We start from the raw sequence: 16,021 nt of genomic DNA, 5'->3' as shown, positions 1-16,021 counted from the left end.
TTTGTCTCTGACAAATAAAGTAATTTTTTCTGTTTGACTGCAAGAACCTCCTGGCTCACATTCCTTTATTGGTTAAAGGACAGTAGCATGTGGGAGTTGAAGCTGCACTACCCCACACCTTCAAAACTTCCCTTTTGCAAAGGCCCTGCCTTAAGTGTTAGCGTCCCGTGCAACCCATGCTCTAGTTTACTAGCTGGTGATTAACCCGGCTGGCCTGGATAGTCCAAAAACATGTTACACTGTTTAACCAACAGAAAGATAGCTGTTTCAAAGATGACACACAACAATTAATTGTTTTAAAATAGTTAGCGTTCAATGTTTGTGTCTAAATAAGAAACCCCAGGATTCTGGATAATATACCTGTATGATAAAATGACTGTTGTTTAATTGTTATATGAACTCGAAACAGGCAGACGGCACTTCTGGAAAGGGTTTTATTGGGGTTACTGCTGTAGAACCTTACGCGTTTCGGGAGTAAATCCCTTAATTGTTATACTTACATTTATCAGACATGCCAACTCACATACATTCTTCAGATCTCAAATACAACCCTATTTATACACTTACTGTAATTTGCCCCTCCGTTGTTATTAATCTCCTGCAAAGCCTCAGTTGAACAGAATTAGAATGCACCTGTATATCTCCCAATATACCTCCAAAATATGCAGAGCAGAGCTCAAAGCACAGTTGGAGGTGAGGTCAAGGGCAGGACAGGGAATTGTTGGGGCAGAACACAGTCAAAATACAAATATATTGGGCTGAAAAAGACAAACTCTGTAATTTATCATATCTGTATATTCCTATGAGTGATTTTGCCACCAATTGACAACTCCTGTGTGAAAGCCTTGGATATAACTAGCCTTAAAGGAACAGTAACAACAAAAAATGTAAGTGTTTTAAAGTAATGAAAATATCATGTAGTGTTTCTCTGCACTGGTAAAACTGACGTGTTTGCTTCAGAAACACTACTATAGTTCATATAAACAAGCTGCTGTGGAGCAATGGCGGAAATTGAAAAACGGCTATATGGCACAGGTTAACTAACGGATAACAGATAACACCATTAGACAGACAGAGCTTATTTGCTATCTGCTGTGTAACTTGAGCTTTTTCTGCTTTAAATGGCTGCCCCCATTGCTACACAGCAGCTTATTTATATAAACAATAGTTGTGTTTCTTAAGCAAACACACCAGTTTTACCAGTGCAGGGCAACACTGCATTATATTTTCATTACTTTAAAACACTTTTATTTTTTGATGTTACTGTTCCTTTAACATGTTTCCTACAGTTTTCAGGGTATTGTAATCAGCAGCATCGCAGCCCAGCCCAGGATTGGTCAGGTGGGAGACCCCATGTAGACCTAATTAATGTGCAATTCCAATATGTATATATATTGGAAAACTGGTCAAATTTTAGCAGAAACCTTACAATGAATTTGCTGTGGGGCCCAGAACCCTGACTAATTGAAGACATGGCCCCAATCCTGTGGCTAACCTTTACATTGCAGCTCAGTGTTTGTGGTTCCCCCACCCTATACTAGAAGCATGGCGCGCATGTGAGAATTGGCTCCTTCTCATCACTACTTGCGGCCTGCATGGCCATTAAAGGAACAGTAACTGTACTGTTGCCCTGCACTGGTAAAAATTGTGGGTTTACTTCAGAAACACATTTATAATTTATATAAACAAGCTGCTGCATAGAGATGGGGGCAGATATTCAAGCACGGGAGACACAGTAGATTACAGATAAGTTCTAAAGAATCCCATTGTATACTAAAGAGCTTATCTGTTATCAGTTGTTTCTTGTGCCTTTTCTCCTTTTTCTAGCTTGAATGGCTGCCCCCATGGCTACACAGCAGCTTGTTTATATAAACTATAGTTGTGTTTCTGAAACAAACACACGAGTTGTACCAGTGCAGCGCAACTGTGCATTATATTTTCAGTAGTTTAAAACACTTTGATTTTTTTGGCATTACTGTTCCTTTAAGCCTGGTCATACACATACATTATTTTAACTATTCAGTTAACTACTGAAGTAACAATGTAGCCTTCAGTGAAATTTCCGTTCATACATCCCACACTTTTACAGCTATAAAACTTTCCACATATCCATGACATCTTTATTTATTACTTTACGCCCTTCCTCCTCTTAGTGTCATAGAGAACAGCACAGTAACTTCTCACGAGTCTTTACGTAACAGGTGACCTTGCTTACAGGCCCAATGCGCCTTTAGCACTTGCAGGGAGAAAGGGCGGCTCTAGCACTCGCTGAGAAAGTCACTAGCAGGGTTTCGGTCACATGACCACGTTAGAGGGTTATTAGGGGGGATCCGTCTGGCCCCACCCACTGTCTATCGCGTAATCTTTCCGATGACGCCACTGGATTTTCCAGAGCCACATACGTCCCCTCAGCAACCCTGATGTCTTTAGCAAGGGCCACTTTAGGGGGTACTTTAACGGCCTACGGGCGTTTACTTCTCTAAAAACGACGTGACAAAGCATGCTAGTAGATGTGAGACTGTCAGCTTGAAATGAACTGGGTATCTCAGGCACGCGAATAAAACTTTTTTACAAGACCATAAAGTCACTGTATTCGAAGGGGGAGTGGGCGGCAAGAACGGAAACAGTTGCCTCATTCCTGCATTCCCTTCACTCTATTTACAACTCTGAAGTAACTCACGATATTGAATATATACACAAACACGTACAGAACACTACAAGCTGTTAAGATGTCTTGACATCAAGAATGTTTTATTTCAGCTTCTCATACTGCAAACGTGCTTCAGGCACTTATAGCACACCAAATATAAGGATATTATAAGTTACCAAGAATTTCATGACCATATAAAAACGCAAGGCCAAGTGTTTTTATACAGGTCATGGAACGCCAAGGTAACTTCTAATATCCTCATATTTTGCAGCAGGGGTACTTTATTTATTATTAATACACAAGTTTTGGTGAGTCATGTGACAGAAATGACATCAGAACTCAACGTTTATAACTGATGACATAAGAACTCACCGTTTATAAGGATATAATTTACAAGATATTCATGGCTTTTGTGTATTATATATATATATATATATATATATATATATATATATATATATATATATATATATATATATATATATATATACATATATACACACACACACACACACACACACAAAATACAGCCCTATTTATAACCCACCCCAGAACCGAAGTCACTATTACTCAGCACCAAAATGATTTAGGGCTCTTACAGGCGAGCGTTTTAAGATGCGCTCCCCTGCGTTCCGGTTTCATGTGTTCAGCCGCAGGGGAGCGCAGGAGTAGACGCACTGAATTATTTTCAATGGGGCTGTACTCACACAGACGCATGTAAGTGCAGAACTGCAGAACGCTGGTTGGGACTTGGTTGCATTTTTCCTGCGTTCGTCGCTTACATGCATCTGTGTGAGTACAGCCACACTGAAAACAATTCAGTGCGTCTACTCCTGCGCTCCCCTGCGCAGCTAAAAACGCTCGTCTGTAAGAGCCGTTAAGCAGAAACAGGGCTTCCTTCATGGAAACAGATTTGGGGGATTTATGTGAGATCAAGTTCATATATTTATAAACAAGGATTATGAAAATATGTGAAAATATATTTCCCCACAGTTCAGAGGTGAACTTGTATAACATCTTTTAGTGCATATTTAATATAAATTTATAAAAATGTTCCAATGTGTCCAGTGATTAGTAATACTTAGGGGCTGATTTATCAAAAATCAAGTTGATTCGAGAATACCACGGAGAAAAAAAACGCGCAAGTATTTTCTGAAACCAATAAAAGTCGGGAGTCGGCAAAACATTTGGCAAATAAAAAGGTGATAAAACGTATTCAAAACTGGATACTCAGAAGAAAATTCAATTAATAGCAATGTTTTTACTGGGATCCGAATAGTTTATAATCCTTGATTCTGTCCACCTGATCACAGATGCATTAAAGTCAACCATGTACACAACTCCAATGGGAAAACTGCAGGCTAACCACCATTAAAAGGGCAGTATACCCCCATTTCCAACATAAGGTTAGTGGACAGGGCTTGTGCCTTGAGATTTAATAAACAGCCCACTAGGAAGCCATCTGTGTCAACACACATATGTTTTAATTAAAACAAAAGGCATATTCCAAATTAACTCTGTTCTCCAAACTCGTGTTGAAAAAGGTGGTATAGTGCCCCTTTAAAAAGGGCCACCTCACCTTACCCTTTTATTAAATAGTATACTGCTAACTTTGTCAAAAACGACCTATCATATAAGTGATAATGCACCGGTCACCTCTGACTAGTATGTACTCACGAACCCTCACAGTTTCCAATATGCTTATAGCTAAGAAAGGTATTATAATCATATTATTTATGCTTCATATGAAACCCAAATATGCTCTAAATTGCTATGTAAATGTAAGCTTTCCTTTGTACTGAATGGAATGTGGATATTTTAGAATTCTCATAGCTACATATTAACAGAAAGGGTGCAAAATAGGGTCAGTTGACATTATATGCGCAATATGTCGGTGAAATTCATGCTAATAATAACGAGCCTAGGTCAGACTGAAAATTAAAATGCCATCTGCTGTTGGGGATTTTTGATTCCAGCCAACAAAAACAGATTTTATGGTTTCACTTTTATTTTAATTCGTATTTTTATTGCTTCTCTTTCTTTTTAGGGCCTCTACTATTGACCTTCCGTTTTCTTTTCAAAACGGTTCCCTTGTTGCTGGGATAATTAAGCCCCTAGCAACCGGATAACTATAAAATTCTAATTATGACGAATTCAAAATGACAATGAATACACACAAGAAAAAAATTGCTCATTGTCATGGAATTGTGTGTCATTGTCATTTCTCGCAGACAACAAAGTTCTGTAGAGAACTGGACCACCTGTGCACTGCCACTAATTATTGTATATTACACATGTGCTTGTCATTGTCCCTTATAGTTAAAACCTCTATGCATGCTATCCCCCATCTACGCTCAGCAGATTGCACATTTACTAAACTATGTACAAAAGTGCAGTGAATCCCGGTCAAATTGCCGTTTGCCTTCATTGTTACAGAGTGTGCTTTTGACTTGTGTTGGTCAGTGCACTTGTACAGCTAGTACAGCAAGTGTGCGTCATTGCAGAACTCCCTCAAGAGCTGACGAACGTCGGAAATCCCCTTTTAGTTCTATCGCCTCTTTGCTCCCTCCCTCTGCCCATCTCTATGCACATCCTCTTTAGGGCAGCCGGAGATCCCGGAGGTTCCTCTACAGCCATTCAATGTGCCTTATTGTGCAGTGTGTCCTTGCACTGCTCCTGAATCCATGTACTCCTATAAGCTAGGTGCCCTGCTACATATATAACTGTGCCCTACACCCAAGGGTCCTGCTGAGTGCTGGCTTTGCGCTTCACTATCTCATCTCATGGAAAGCCACTTCCGGCCCGTAACCCTACCAACAGTTGGCAGGTCCTATTTTAACAAATACTCAGGGGCCGAGGTATGATGGGTGCTGTATTGCACCAATATCAATGCACACAAAAGATTGGGAGCCCTGGTAGAGTCAGATACTGGACAAACTTGATATGGCACATGAGGGGTTAAAGTCCAGAGGAAAGCTATGCTGAGAGGGGAAAGACCAAGTGAAATCGCCTACTCACCAAACTTGCACGGACTTCCTGGTGAAGACCCTTACTGGGTGCATGGGAAGGAGTGTTACACAGTCCCCTCCCCCTTTTCTAGAAACCTGAATGTCTCCAGGGTTTGGGCAGGGATAAGCAAAGCCATGAAAGCACAATAACATTGTAATATCTATGGCTTCTTCTGTCCATTGCTCTGCTTGGGACTGGGATCACTACGACTCCCCTTTCTATTGCTTAATCTTGTTTGTTATTAGTCTGTGCTTAATGGCTAATGGTAGGAGGGATTCCTCTCTCGTGTCTGCTAGTGAGGGATTGCTGTAGGGGCGGAGCTTTAGGGGCTTGCAGTTTGTTTTCACTTCTTAGCTGACACGGATTTGTGTGCGTGTTGTAGTGTGAATAACACTCACTTGTTTGCTAACCCCTTGTCATTAGGGTGATAGTGAGCCAGGAAAAAATGTATATAATAGGATGATAGTCTCCACAGGGCCTGTCAACAAGGGCCCATGATTATTGGGATAAAACCCCCAGTTCACAAGGGTATAATCATTCAAAACCAAAAAAAAGTTATCCCAAAACACCATATTATATTAAAAAATATAGTCTTTATTCAAAAATCATGTTAAAAATATAGGTATACAAATACAGACCGCATGGTATTGCGCCTACAGAATACCATGCGGTCTGTATACCTATATTTTTAACAAGATTTTTTGAATACAAACTATATTTTTTTAATATGGTATTTTGGGATAACTTTTTTGCTTTTGAATGATAGTGAGCCAGGACTGGATTTTCTTTAAATCACACTAAGCGGTAATTCTCAAAAACCGCCTGTAGGGAATGCTCAACACTGCAATTATATGGGGACAGTTGACCTTTACATGGATTTTTTGTGTTCTCGTTTGCTGTTCTGTGTCATTTGCACCTGTATTATTGATCAGTAACAGGAGGTATGAGCAATCAGAAGTGTGACCATGGGGCGTAACATGGCGTGATTACGATGCACCCACCTATGGTGTACATATTAAAACATCCTCTGGCAATTCTGCTTTTGTGCTCTAATTAAAATTTAAATATTCCACCCCTGTGTATTAGACCCTTGTTGTTGTCCACCACCTTGATTATTATAGATAGAGAAAGAGGCTTTTTAACTTTCCTTGAATGAATTTTTAGGTGGGTATTCACAAACACAACTTTTCAACTTGCAAACAAAGTTGTGTTTGTGAGTACCCACCTAAACATTCATTCAAGGAAAGTTAAAAAGCCTCTTTCTCTATAATAATCAAGGTGGTGGTGAGAACAACAAGGGTCTAATACACAGTGTTGGAATATTTAAATTTTAATTAGAGCACAAAAGCATTGCTGTTTACCCTATATTTTGTTTGTTGGTCCTGTGCCTGTGGCGCTGGCTTTTCTTTTAGAAATTGTGATTCAGGCTTGAAGGGATACAAGTGTGAGCCGGATAAGGACTGTGAACACAATTGGATCTTGGGACTCTATAAATTTGGACACAGTCTGGCAAGTACCTAATCCTACATATGGCTAGTCTCCTTTATCAGAACATGTGTAACCCAATGTTATGCATTCGTTGGTATCTGCTTTGCTTCCTCTCTGTAATGAGCCTAATTTATCAGGACCCAGGAGTTCTACCTCTGTGGTCAGCCCTCCTCCATACAATGTCAGCTGTTCTCCAAACTTCCTTCATTCTCTTCTAAACAAATATCTGTTTGGAAATGCAAATTCTATACAATTAATTATAAAGTACAACAAAGCATGCCATTTTAATTTCATAAAAAGATGTTTACAAAAGTGCCATGTGCACATGTCTTCCCTTTGTGTAGGTAATGTCAAGAATGACAGGATAGCTACCCAAAATTAAAATGACTTACTCCCCAAATTCTAAAATAAATAGTGGTGCAACTGCCATACAATGGGGACCCAGATGAAAGTTGTGCTGTATAGTAGATTTCTCTCTTCCCAGTCACTTTAAACTTCACTGCCTGTTCGTTTGCTGTGGGCAGCAGTTAAGGTTGGGGGTTTAGGGGCCTAAAGGTGCAGGCCCAGCCCAAGAAGAATTTTGCAGAGGGGCCAGAGGGTTAACAGTATGCCACTGTAAATTAAGTCCATGATGTTTTCAAAAATTCACACAATATCCATGATCATGACAGGGAAAAAATCATATAAGAGGACAGATGTATTTATTTAAAATCAATGTGCCCCACAACCCATAGGATAACAAAATGGAGAGGGTTGTATAATTTGAACAGCAATAATGCCACTGATCCTTGACCTTAAAGTGATACTGACACTAAGGGGCCGATTCACTAAATTTGAGTGAAGGATTCGAAGTAAAAAAACTTCGAATTTCGAAGTATTTTTTGGGCTACTTCGACCATCGAATGGGCTACTTCAACCTTCGACTACGACTTCGAATCGAAGGATTCGAAGTAAAAATCATTCGACTATTCGACCATTCGATAGTCGAAGTACTGTCTCTAAAAAAAAACCCCTAGTTCGGCAGATAAAAGCTACCGAAGTCAATGTTAGCCTATGGGGAAGGTCCCCATAGGCTTGCCTAAGTTTTTTTGATCGAAAGATATTCCTTCGATCATTGGATTAAAGTCCTTGGAATCGTTCGATTCGAAGGATTTAATCGTTCGATCGAAGGAATAATCCTTCGATCGTACGATCGCAGAATTTGCACTAAATCCTTCGACTTCAATATTCGAAGTCGAAGGATTTCAATTCCTAGTCGAATATCGAGGGTTGGGGGGTTGTGGAAGCACTCCTAAGGCTAAATCAAAGTATATTTAAGTATAATGGAAGTGCTACTTACAATGCACTTCCCTGGGCCCCTGTCTCATAAGTAATTCAATATAAATGCAAGTGCATGTGTTTACAAAAACAGGGGTTTTTTAGTTACAAAGTTATGATCATAAAGTTGAAAAGCCACCATACCACGTCAAGGTAAACCCCATATGGCGGTCCCTAACTTGTTTATTCTCAGGTCATAATATAAAAAGACAATTCTTTGCATAATAGCATTACCTGTATTCAGTGTTTGTGGAACATTGGTTTCACTCTGGAGCCTAGATCCTCCCCCGCCAGTTAAGGCTTTTAAGAGAGAGAGATTGCCCAAACCAACGCCCATATTTAAAAGCATAGGACCACCATTAGTATATAGGGGTGGGTATGGGGTGCTATTAAAAACCACATGAAGCTAAGCCACAGCTTCAGGCTAATACAATGTACAAAATTGGGGGGTTGTGGAAGCACTCCTAAGGCTAAATCAAAGTATATTTAAGTATAATGGAAGTGCTACTTACAATGCACTTCCCTGGGCCCCTGTCTCATAAGTAATTCAATATAAATGCAAGTGCATGTGTTTACAAAACAGGGGTTTTTTAGTTACAAAGTTATGATCATAAAGTTGAAAAGCCACCATACCACATCAAGGTAAACCCCATATGGCGGTCCCTAACTTGTTTATTCTCAGGTCATAATATAAAAAGACAATTCTTTGCATAATAGCATTACCTGTATTCAGTGTTTGTGGAACATTGGTTTCACTCTGGAGCCTAGATCCTCCCCCACCAGTTAAGGCTTTTAAGAGAGAGAGATTGCCCAAACCAACGCCCATATTTAAAAGCATAGGACCACCATTAGTATATAGGGGTGGGTATGGGGTGCTATTAAAAACCACATGAAGCTAAGCCACAGCTTCAGGCTAATACAATGTACAAAATTGGGGGGTTGTGGAAGCACTCCTAAGGCTAAATCAAAGTATATTTAAGTATAATGGAAGTGCTACTTACAATGCACTTCCCTGGGCCCCTGTCTCATAAGTAATTCAATATAAATGCAAGTGCATGTGTTTACAAAACCCCTGTTTTTGTAAACACATGCACTTGCATTTATATTGAATTACTTATGAGACAGGGGCCCAGGGAAGTGCATTGTAAGTAGCACTTCCATTATACTTAAATATACTTTGATTTAGCCTTAGGAGTGCTTCCACAACCCCCCAATTTTGTACATTGTATTAGCCTGAAGCTGTGGCTTAGCTTCATGTGGTTTTTAATAGCACCCCATACCCACCCCTATATACTAATGGTGGTCCTATGCTTTTAAATATGGGCGTTGGTTTGGGCAATCTCTCTCTCTTAAAAGCCTTAACTGGCGGGGGAGGATCTAGGCTCCAGAGTGAAACCAATGTTCCACAAACACTGAATACAGGTAATGCTATTATGCAGAGAATTGTCTTTTTATATTATGACCTGAGAATAAACAAGTTAGGGACCACCATATGGGGTTTACCTTGACGTGGTATGGTGGCTTTTCAACTTTATGATCATAACTTTGTAACTAAAAAACCCCTGTTTTTGTAAACACATGCACTTGCATTTATATTGAATTACTTATGAGACAGGGGCCCAGGGAAGTGCATTGTAAGTAGCACTTCCATTATACTTAAATATACTTTGATTTAGCCTTAGGAGTGCTTCCACAACCCCCCAATTTTGAATATCGAGGGTTAATTAACCCTCGATATTTGACCCTTAATGAATCAGCCCCTAACACAACTACTGTTTAAAATATTAATGTACATTAAAATCTACCTATAGGTCATGCTGATATGTTAGATGTAAAAAAAAGGTTTAATTTCTAGTGTCTATCTCTTCTCTTCTTTCTTCATCCTCTTCCTCTGTCTTCATCATCCACCCTAACCCTCACACTTATCCTAACACTAACCCCAAGGTTACACTTTTGGGGTTAGGGATAGCATTAGGATCAATAGGACTGAGAACTTTTGCAGGAGGGCTAGCATCGTAGGGGATATGGAAGAGGACAGACTAGGATTTCTGGCCCATATAACTGAGGCTAATTACAGGGAAGGAGCTGTGCTACAGGTTATAGTACAGATATAGAACTCATTGCCCATTTAGAGGATTTTTATTATACAGGTATAGGATCTATTATCCTGAAACCAGTTATCTAGAAAGCAGCAACATACAGAAAGGCCATCTCCCATAGAATCCATTATAATCAAATAATTCTCATTTTTAAACTGATTTCCTTTTTCTCTGTAATAATAAAACAGTACCTTGCAACTGATCCTAACTAAGATATAATTAATAGCTATTGGAGGCAAAACAAACCTATTTAATTTATTTAATGTTTAAATGATTTTTTAGTAGACTTAAAATATGGAGATCCAAATTAGGAAAATATTCCTTATTCAGGAAACCTCAGGTTCAAAGCATTTGGATAACAGGTCCCATACCTGTATGTGCATAAGGTTCGGGTACACATTCAGATAATTGATACCTGATACTATTGCAATGTAGGCAGTGGCATAACTATAGAGGAAACAGACCCCGCAGTCACAGGAGGGCCCGGATTGCAGGGTCTGCTTCTTCTGCAGTTATTTGGAACCCCTACCCAGCCGCTCTCTTACCTTTGGCCAGGAAAGGGGGATGAAGATGCACCAGCACTGGGGAGGGCGTGAGCAGGACGGTGTAGACTGGCAGGTGGGTTGGGAAGTACAGTGCCCCAGGCCCTCCAAAGTTTTTGTTGACAGGGGGAACTCAGCATTTTAGACCACAAAATATAAGGTAAACTAATTGACGGATGTCCTAATTTGTTAATCTTAAGTACTTGAAATGTTAAACTTTTAGGCTGGTGTCTCTGAGTTACCTGTGAGTTGAATTAGAACACTAGTTTATTGCTTTATGGAATGCATTTTGCCGACCAATTATATATTACATAATATGTAATTTGCAATTGCATGGCGAGAAACAAGCATATCCATATCTGAGATATGCTGCTGAAATCAATGCTGAGCACAGTGTTTCCAATAACTGAACTTCATTTCCAGGGAACCCTTGTTCTGCAGGGTCAATGTGACACATAGCATTGCAAAAACAGGGGAATGTTATTTGGCACAACTACAATGCAGGAGATGATTAATGTTCATGTAAGAATGAAATTGTGCTTTCTAGTAAAGCCTATAGTGATTAAACAGGCTGAACTCCTTTGTGGCCATTACATTATGATAAAGGCCAAGATGAAATTACAAATACTAATATTTGTTATATAGAGCAAGCCCCCCTTGACCCCCCTTGGGGTCTCTGACTAGTTCTGGCCCAGTCTCTGTATGTTGTAATTCTCGGCTGAATGCCTACGGCAACTGCAGCTTTTATGGCTGGGTACAGTCCATCTGCAAGCCTTTGCTGCTGTATACTAGTCTATATTTAAAAACAAAAATAAGTGGCATGCCATATCTGGTAAATGCATCAAAGCTAATAAATGGGAGTGTTCACCTTTAGATTCACTTTTAATTTTAATATAGAGAGTGGTATTCTGACAATTTGCAAAAGGATTTTCATTTTTTCCAACTGTATTTTTTATTGAAAATTACATGAAAAAGTAAGTGGTACATTTTCAAATCAACACAATATCAAAGACATGACACAGGTTTTGAGGTGTACAAGAGAAAAGCAAGCCATATAACATCATTGGTCAAGATATACATCAACCGTAATTCTCCATATCAGAACCCCAACGACTGACAACCTAGAGGGTCCAAGACATTCTTCGGGGGGGGAGGGGGCTAAATGGAAACCCGCTTTTTAGACATTGGTGAGGAACAATTCTCGCCCCCCACCTCCACAACTTATCCATGTTAACCTTGAGATGCTAGTAGTTCTCGGTAATAACCGTTCCACATGAACCAGTCTTCTTCAGACTCCAGCACTTTATCATGAGCCAAGGCCGTTAAATATTCCATTCTCCTAACATGTTCTATCCTATTAACTAACTCCCACAGGGATGGGGGGGATGGATCCTTCCATTTTGCAGCAATCAAACAACGAGTTGCCGACAGTATGCAGTTCAGAATTTTCTGAACCCTTTTCCCCACCCCGCAAACTGGATGTCCTAATAGATGAGTTAAGGGATCAGCTGGAAGGTCCAGGCAAGTAGCCTTCTTTACAATTGTCCTAACTATAGACCATAACGGAGAAATCAGGGGACAGGACCAGAATACATGGACAAGATCAGCCGGAGTCCCCCCACATCTCCAGCAATTTGGCGACGTTTCTGGAAAGAGCCTCTTTAGGAGAGCTGGGGTATGATACCAACCAAACAGCACTTTATAAATATTCTCCTTAATGGAAACACACATAGAGGACTTTGCGGCATTCATCCAAATACGGTTCCATTGTTCTATCGAAATGCTCATATTTAAATCCCTGTCCCATTTCAACATGTAGGAGTGAGGCTTTACTTCTATGGGATAAGAGTTTAGGGTCCTATACAATTGGGATATATGACCCACTCTTTCCCCAATTTTAACCCCCAAGGTTTCAAATATAGTCAATGCTGGCATTTTCATACTAGGACATAATGACTTAACATAATACCTTAACTGAAAATACATGTAGTCTTTAAAACCACTTAAATTATAGCCCTCAATCAATTGTTGTTTGTCCAGAAAAGTTTTAGTTCGCTGATCAAATAAATGCACAATCTGAAAGGCTAATGTGTCCTTCCATAAACTGATAAAGTGCGCCTCTTGGCCTAAAGGAAATGCTGCATTATAAAGGAAAGGTGTAAGGGGGGCAAGCCTATCTTTGGGGCACAGTCGGTCCTTACATCTTGACCATATATTCAGAGTAAAATGAATCGTACGTGGGGCTACGTGTCTCAGTGGCCCATAGCCCTTGGTCCATAAGAGTGTACTAGGGTGTATAGGAGCTAAAGACAATTTTTCTATTTCCATCCATTTGGTGTAAGCCAATTTAGAGGACCACTGTATAGTCTGCCGCACCTGAGTAGCTAGATAGTACGTATAAAAATCAGGGATGTCTAGCCCTCCTTGTGAACGTTGCCGCTGCAGGACTTGTCTACTTATTCGCTGTCTCTTCCCCCCCCCATACATATCTGTAGCAGTGATTTTGGAAACTTTGAAACGCTGGCCGTGGGACTGCCACGGGAAGGGTCTCAAAATAGTAAAGCAGGCGGGGAAGGGCAGTCATTTTCAGTGTGGCTATTTTACCGAACCAAGACAAATTGAGCTTTCCCCATCGATCAATATCTTTTGACAAAGCACTCCAGAGTGCCGCATAGTTTGCTCTATATAAAGTGTCGTAACTTGTAGTGAGACGTATACCCAAATACTTAAGACTGTCAGTCTGCCAACGATAATTAAAATTGAGCTTTAATAGCTTTAAAGTGGCCGAGGGCACATTCAATGGTAACACTTCAGTCTTGTCATTATTGATCTTATATCCCGAATATTGGCCATAAATATCAATTTCCCGATGTAGATTGGGTAGAGAGGTGAGAGGGCGTGTCAACGTGAACAAAACATCATCCGCATATAAACAAATTTTAAACGATCTGCCATGTAGGGAAATCCCATGAATATACGGATTATTTCGTATTCTACTTGCCAGTGGTTCTATGCTAAGTACAAACAGCAGTGGTGACAGGGGACACCCCTGCCTGGTTCCGTTATGAATTGAGAAGGCGTTGGAAAGTAGTCCTGCTGACTTAACCTGTGCTAAGGGTTGAGAATACAATCCCCGTATAGCCTCTACAAAAGGCCCCTGAAAACCCATCTCCTCTAAGGTAGAAAACATAAATCCCCAATTTAGGCGATCAAACGCCTTTTCTGCGTCCACACTTAGAACTAAGGCGCAGGTCGATTCTCTGTTCAAAATATCTATCAAATCTATGGCTCTACGGGTATTATCCCCTGCTTGTCTGAATTTGACAAAACCCACCTGGTCTTTGTGGATCAACCTGGGAAGAATCTCATTTAATCTATTTGCTAGTAATTTAGTGAAAATCTTCAGGTCAGAGTTGAGCAAAGAGATCGGCCGATAGCGCATTTAGTGTGGTCACGTCCTTCCTTAGGTATAATCGTTATGAAGGACCGCAATGTGTCCCTGTGAATGGGGTTGCCGTGTAAATAACCATTGTAAAGATCACACATAGTAGCATGTAGTTGGGTAGGGAAACATTTATAGTATTTATAAGTCAGGCCATCAGGGCCAGGTGCCTTTTTGGAAGGAAGATCTTTGAGGATCTGAGTTAATTCCTCTACCGTAACCATGGCATTCAGTCTAGATAGTTCCTCCCTAGTAAGGGTGGGCAACCTACTCTGTCTAAGGAATTCCTTAATTGCCTGTTGATGTTGCAGCTGATCGTTCAGGTGGTGTGGCAAATTGTATAACTTCTCATAATAACTCCTGAAACACTCTAAGATCTTAGCCGGCTGCGTCTCCTGCCTACCTTTACACTGAATTATGAGAGGTCTATTGAGCGCCCTGCGATCTTTTAATCTATTCGCCAACATAGTATGGACTTTATTGCCATATTCGTAATATTTTTGTTTAGTCCATTGTAAGGACTTTTCCACATCTTGGACTTGGATCTTTTTGATATCATTCCTGATTTGGGTAATTCTTGCTAGCTGGTGGACAGTAGGCCATTGCGCAAATCGACGCTCCAAGGTGTTTAGTAAATCACGTAAAGTTTTTAGAACAGTTAATTTATCACGCTTTAACTGACTCGCTAAGGATATCAATTCACCCCGAATAGTGGCCTTATGTGCCTCCCAGAGTACCGAAGTGTCGTCCACTGTCCCCCTATTTATCCTAAAAAATTCTTCTAATTTGTCCCCTATGAGTTTTAAGTTAGCTGGAGAGGTCAAGAGAGTCTCATTAAGCCTCCATTGACATGTTTTCTTAGGTTTAATATCCCGAAATGGTATGCTTACTGAGATTGGGGCATGGTCTGATCACGTAATTAGTCCTATGTCAGCCGTAAGGTCAGGATGACTTAACTGGGGGGAGATAAAGAAATAATCAATCCTACTATGGGTGTTATGCGGATGGGAATAAAAAGTATACTGTTTCCGCGTAGGATATTTCACCCTCCAGATATCCACCACCGGTATCTGTCGAATAAGTTGCCTAAATTTTTGTGAATGAAAATCTGAATTTCTTGGTGGGGGAGTATCAGAAGTCCGAAGGACATCCTTCAACTGCGATATTGGCAAATTAAAATCCCCTCCTAAAATGATAGGGTCATCGTGGTATTTTCTAAGTTTAGTGTGGAGCCTGTGCAGAAAGCGGACCTGCCCTCTATTGGGTACATACACATTTAACAGAGTCACCCTAACCCCTTCCAAAGTTCCATTAAGCATATATAATGTCCCTCCGCGTCCACTTCTTTATGAGTGAGGGAGAAGTTGACAGTGTTACGCATTAAAATAGCAACTCCCGCTTTTTTATTGGGGTTTGAGGCAGAGTAGTATTTCGGAAACACAGGGTTAGTCAGTCTCCAAAGCTCTCGTTTTTT

The 16,021-nt window shown here is 40.3% G+C and overlaps 1 protein-coding gene across 2 annotated transcripts in view; it reads right to left on the bottom strand.

Annotated features, from left to right (window-relative positions):
- hivep1.L (HIVEP zinc finger 1 L homeolog) overlaps window positions 1–9,246 on the bottom strand; it is a 146,978-nt gene extending 137,732 nt beyond the window's left edge. Inside the window, exon 1 of one of the 2 annotated variants that reach the window (XM_041566296.1) lies at window positions 9,188–9,246. The gene's annotated coding sequence lies outside the window, so the exon portion shown is untranslated. Of the gene's footprint in view, window positions 1–5,668; window positions 5,927–9,187 lie in introns of those variants that run through there. The other variant, XM_018267795.2, reaches the window with a different exon arrangement.
- Between the last annotated feature and the right edge of the window lie 6,775 nt (window positions 9,247–16,021).

Source organism: Xenopus laevis, chromosome 6L, assembly GCF_017654675.1.
Source record: "Xenopus laevis strain J_2021 chromosome 6L, Xenopus_laevis_v10.1, whole genome shotgun sequence".
Taxonomy (NCBI): Eukaryota; Metazoa; Chordata; class Amphibia; order Anura; family Pipidae; genus Xenopus; species Xenopus laevis.
The sequence above is the reverse complement of the archived record's forward strand: the minus strand, read 5'-3'. Positions and strand labels throughout refer to the sequence as shown.